Source organism: Podarcis muralis, chromosome 7 (assembly GCF_964188315.1).
Source record: "Podarcis muralis chromosome 7, rPodMur119.hap1.1, whole genome shotgun sequence".
Taxonomy (NCBI): domain Eukaryota; kingdom Metazoa; phylum Chordata; class Lepidosauria; order Squamata; family Lacertidae; genus Podarcis; species Podarcis muralis.
In genome coordinates this window covers 47,818,715-47,824,714 of record NC_135661.1, presented here as the reverse complement: position 1 = coordinate 47,824,714, position 6,000 = coordinate 47,818,715, and positions in this window count along the sequence as shown.

Genomic DNA, 6,000 nt, shown 5'->3' with positions numbered 1-6,000 from the left:
GCAGGGAATCCTTGGTGCAATGGAGAGGTTGGTACACCAAAAGGAATCCTGGCTGCACCTATTGCCCAACATGCACTCAGAGAACTGGGTCTTCCCAATAGGACACCTGGTGCAAACTAATGACTTCCTAAAAATCACTGCAACCCTCCCTCCCTGCCCACAAGGCCTGGGTTGCTGTGCATAAGAGAAACCTGGTGGACAAGCAGCAGCAAGGACAGGCTCATCTGCTTCATCAAACCATGTCTCTGTTACACATGCCAGGTCAAGTCCTCCATCCATGATCAAGTCATGGATGACAATCGTCTTATGGATCATTGACCTGGCATTGCACAGCAGCACCTTCAGGTTGTGTGCGTACCCCTTGCTGATTCCAGTATCCGTCCAGGCAAGACCAGACCCGGAGGCAGGGATAGTCCTCAAATGACTAAGCCTGCTTCCTCAGTAATGACATGGTCTGGTCTTGGCGTAACTCCTCCTCCTACCCGTGATCACTGAGATAGGTTGTCCCAGTGCATCCCTCCCTTTGGAACCTGCCCCAGCCATTTTGTTTGCTGGAACCCACTCCCAGGCAGCCCTGACCCCTCCCCTTAAAATCAAATTAAAACCTATACAAAAAACAAACTAACAAAACAATAAAACAATAAAAACCAAAAACAGTAAAAGTTGCAAACACATGATAATTAAACAAATTCTCACACCCGACTAAACACCCACCCATTCACCCACACCCACCCACCCGAGGCCCCCTTGGAGCCTTACAGGCTGTGGTTGTGAGTATGGGGCCCGCCCCCAGGCCCAAGGTGGAAGATGGGCTTCAAGGGGGAGCGGTCCTCCCCAAGACTCACAGGCAGAGCGGCAGAGGCAAGAAACAAAATATAATAATAAGAAAGGTGATCATAAACATATTTGTCAAGGGCATCAATAAACAGCAAATAAATAATAGTTTCCCTAAATGTTTTTAAAATAAATAAATAAGACTAATATATTCCAAACATCCAATGGAGCAAGTGGCAAGGACTGTTGTAATTGTTCTGCAGTGGTGTATGAAATAAAGTCCCATCAAGTAGCTTTTGCTGTAACATGCTATTTTTTTCTAGAAGAGCGATATTCTGAATATTACACAACCAAAAAAAGCATTGCTTCCTAAGAGAAAGCAATGCATGTAACATCCACAGGAGGTTATCTGTAAACTTTCTCCTGTGCATGCTACATGCATTGTTCTAGGAGCAGAAACCTGAAAATTCATTGATAACCATTTGTAATCTGAACTTTTAAAAGCAAATGACAACAGGATACCCCCAAGAGAGGCTTAGGAGCTGATGCTAATATTGATCAGCTATTTCTGGATAATGTGCTGCTCCATCAATAGTAATAAAAAGCAGGTGAAGATTGATCAAAGGCTAGATGACAAGCGAATATCTTGGGGAAAACATGCATACAGATCCATTTTTAATTTCATAGATAGTGTAATCCATTTTCATGTCAGTGCACAATATGTTGATGGCTGGGGTTATTTGCAGGGGGAAACACGGCAAGGATTAGTAGTTTATGCAAGCATCCTCGGTTAAATGAATTGATTTCCCCACTTATTTGATTTGTGGCCATCAAAATACTTCATGTTTTGTTTTTTAAACAGGGCTTCAAAATCAACTTCAGAATAATAGCTGGCATGTGGAATGGCAGCAAAAAAAAAAGGGGGGGACAATTCGTCACCATTTAAGTCCAGATACACTGAATTTACAGCTTCACCCTATGCTCCACATTCACTTTGGTATTTTTCCAAAGGGGGAAAAAAGTCAGTGCTCACTAATTGGCAGAGCAATCCAACACCCCCTTTGTACCAGGTTGGGGAGGGGGAAGCAGGATTTTGGATTAGGTGAAGGAGTCCCTCCACGTAGTCCTGCTAGTCTCTGTCAATGTAGATCTGGGTAGATGGAAGTACAAGTGGCAAGTCTCCTGCTGTCATCAGGCAGCAGAAGGCCTCACAATGGGGAGGGGCTGAACCAGCCCAGGATCTGTTGTATCACGAATGCCAGTTCCACTACTGTCACATGGCAGCTTTAGACCTGATTCAGAACCCATCTCTGCACCATCTTTGGTCTGTTTGCTCCCCTTCAGTGGTGGCCCTGCTGCTCCATTAAGTATCATCAGACAGTGGGTGATGTTAGGACTTCACACTAAATGTGACACATGACCTCCAGGACAACAGCACACCATTGGGGAGGGTAATTTTCAAAGGGAATGTAGCAGAAGGGGAGAAATCCCACCATGGCAATTGTTAATAATAAAAACAGAACAAAACACCACTTCAAGCATCATGTCTTATAATTTGCTTTTGTCATTTATATGCCACCCCATAACATAAAGTTCATTGGGTGGTATTCCGCTACCGGTAAGTCATACTCTGAGCAGACCAACAGAAAATATGTTTGTTAACTTCAACAGGTCTACTCTGAGTAGGACTAGCATTAAATACCACTCTTTGCAATGAAAATGATGTAAGTGCCGTATCTTTCGCTCCATAAGACGCACCTGACCATAAGACGCACCTAGTTTTTAGAGGAGGAAAACAAGAAGAAAAAAATATTCTGAACAAAACAGTGGATGTATGATTTTTGTGGTTCATGTTGTGGCCACAGACATGATATGTGACTTGGGCAGGCCAGTGTATGATTTTTGTGATTCATGCTGTGACCACATGTGGTTACCTGTTATATACCTACTGGGATGGACAAGGCATATGACCCTCACCTGAATCTCATTTAACTCTTTGGGGGGGGGGAATTAGCATGAGACGTCATGTGCATGGACGTTGCCAAATCAATTAACCAACTAGGGTTACTGTTAATAGCACCAGTTTTCCTAGAACTTGCTATTGCTGGACAGTTCTGATGAACTGCAAAAACATTTTTAGTTTGCTTTTTGTTGCCACCCTGGAACTTTTCTTTATTAGTGCCACTTTGTTTTGTACGATTCCTTGCAAATGAAGGAAAACAACTTTTCTCCTTGTATATGTTGATAATATGTTTTTGGTTACTGAGAACAAACAAGAGTGTACAGAAACAAGATTGGGCCTGGACAGGCCTGGACAGGACATAGGCGTGACACAACTGTGACAAAGGTGACCTGTGTGCTCGCTTGCTTGCTTAACAGCTGTTGGGAACTTCAAGGTTCCTGCTCATTGCTTTAATCTTCCTGTCTCCTCTACTTGCAAGTTTGCTGTCTTTACCTCCCCCCTCTCAGGCAGCCTGCTTGCTGATCAGCGGCTTTGTTTCAACACCCCCTTCCCTCTTTCTTAAAAAAAACCAAAAAAAAAAAACCACGATCTACTTTTTGCCCCTGGGCAATTCAGCTCCAGGGACCACACATTCACTCCATAAGATGCACAGACATTTCCCCTTAGTTTTTAGGAGGAAAAAAATGTGTGTTATGGAGCGAAAAATACGGTACATAACAGCCCTGCTGAATCTGACTAAGGACCCATCTTGTCAGACTCACTATTCTCATTGTCGCCAACCATATGCCTGTGGGAAGCCTGCAAACAACACCTTTGAACGTCTGAATTTTATATATAAATACAATCAAATTTTTATCTTCCTTTCCCCATCCTAGATTTCCCCATCTTAATGAAAGCAGGAGCAGGATGGTGCACCTGAGGACACTTTAAATGTCTTCCATGAAAAATAGAATAGAAAAGAAAAACTTCACCAGTGAGCAATGAACAATATTCAAAGTCACATCCAGATTTTAATGGACACCTTATTCTATGTGGAACAATGTAGAAACAAAATAAAAGAGATTAGTGTCTGATCTGTGAAGGGGATAACATATTTGCTGAAAATCAAAATGGAAATAAGATACTCCTTTTAATAAGTTTGGGTTATGCACCGGTGGAATAATCTTTTGGTGAATCTTGTGGGGTCTGTTAACTTGTAGAGGTTAACAGCCCTTTTATGGGAGAAAAGGAGTGTATTTTGTAAAAGTAGCTTACTAAAGCCTGGCTGTGCACTTAACAACAAGGTCTTGAAGACTAAGCATCCTTGATCACCCTTAGATCCTAAGGAATGTGAGGTGCCTGTGACTCTGAAGGCCTCTCTGCTCAGTCCTTGACTCCAGTGGTGCATGGTTCCCATTGGGACTGGTAGAAGAGAAGGCATTGAAACCAATTGTAGGAGGAACCGGAGTCAATGACAGGCAGAGCCAGCCAATTCTAACTTTGCCCTCCACATCCTCCTCCTCCTCCTCCTTGCTGCTTTTTACAAGGGGCAGCACTAAGATTAAGTGAGAAGAAGCTGGTGGGCAGGGTCACCTCCTGGACTGGATGTAAATAAGAAGGCTGGGAGGTGGGATCTCACTGAAGGCAAATTGAGTTTGATGGCACAATGCCCCATTGAATCAGCCTCCATGACTTTCTCTCCAGACCATGCCCCTCCACACCCTCCTCAAGTGCTTTTGCCTGGCTGGAATGTGGCTCTTTTAAAAGAATTTTAAAGAAGAATTTTCACACAGTTCATGATTCTAAGCATATGGAAATTTGCAGTTAGTTATATCATGCGTAATGCATCCATGGTTACAGCTTCATTTGGTTTATATTGATTCCAATGCAATAGAAATGGCTTCCAATCTTTCCTAAACATCTCTATCTGTTTGTATCCTTCTCGCCCATATCTGTTTATATCTTGTGATTTCTTTTCATTATTTTTATATCCCATATTTTCCTCTTTGTGAGGTATATTGTTGGTGTAATATCTGCTCTCCGCATTCTTGCAATCAAAACCTGAGGTGTTATCAGCACTTGAGTGACCGGAGCATAAGAATCTTTTCCACTGGAATGTTTTATTCAGCTGTGATAATGCATCTCGCTTGCCTGGGTGCAGGATGGTTGGGGGGGGGGGCGATGGGGTAGTGTTAAAACCTGACTTTTGCATTGCTGGAAGTAGCTACACAAAGAGACACATCCAGTGCTTTTTTTCTTAAAAATGTTTAGGGGTACTCTCATTTTGTTTCAAGAAAATCACCATTTTATAGTTCAAATCAGGGGAAATAAATAGAGTAAATGGACAAAAGTATAAAGATTGACAAAATGTTTAGGGGTATGTGTACCTCTGCATATCCCCAGAAAAAAAGCACTGGACACACCTGTTGCTTAACTCAATCATTGTCTTAAATGCACATGATGTAAGGCACCACAGAGAGTGATATGGGGCTACATTCAAGGTTAGTTCTACTCATAATAGATCACTGAGGTTAATGGTAATTACTAGCTTAGGTTCATTAATTTCAATGTATGGTGTGTTAGGGGAGGGGTAGTACCTCTGGTGGGAGGAAACACCATGTTCCTTCTGGAGTAGTTTGTCCACCTTTGGTCCCCACCCTGCACTCGGCTCTCCCCTGTGGCTCCTAGAAGCTGTCAGCATGTGACAAAGGCCACACCCTGGGTGTGGATTTGACTGGCCAACTAAACCAGGTGAGAGTAGCCAACAAGTCTCAAACTCTTAGTGAATTAGGGACTTCCCCTCTAGGCAGGTTCTGGTGGATTGAGTGGATAAGACCAATAATGTGACCAATGGTCAAGAAGGTGGTTTCTGCAAGTGAGGGGCAAATGGGGCTCGTCAACTTGGGAAGGTAGCCCATCTAGGAGAAGGAAAACTCTTATCCTAAATCTCCACAGCCTCGCAGGATATCTTTGGAGGAAGGAAAGGCTTAGGAGTAAATTCTACAAAAATATGGAATTGAGTCCCTAAGATGGTTGGATGGTATCTTGTATGTGTACTTCTAGCAACTTCTGCTACCAAGCTGGTGCCAAACATATTGCTTTGTTTTATTTTGGACCACATCAGCAAGGCCAATAGGGAGGTATACTGCTACTCCCACATCCAAATTCCCCTTGGGAAAGAAGACTCAGGTGGTCTCTTCCAGGGAAGGGATTTAGGGGACCCATGTGAGAGCATGGACCAATCAGATAGGGAGAGGAGCAGACCCTTTTAAAGCTTTGCTCCT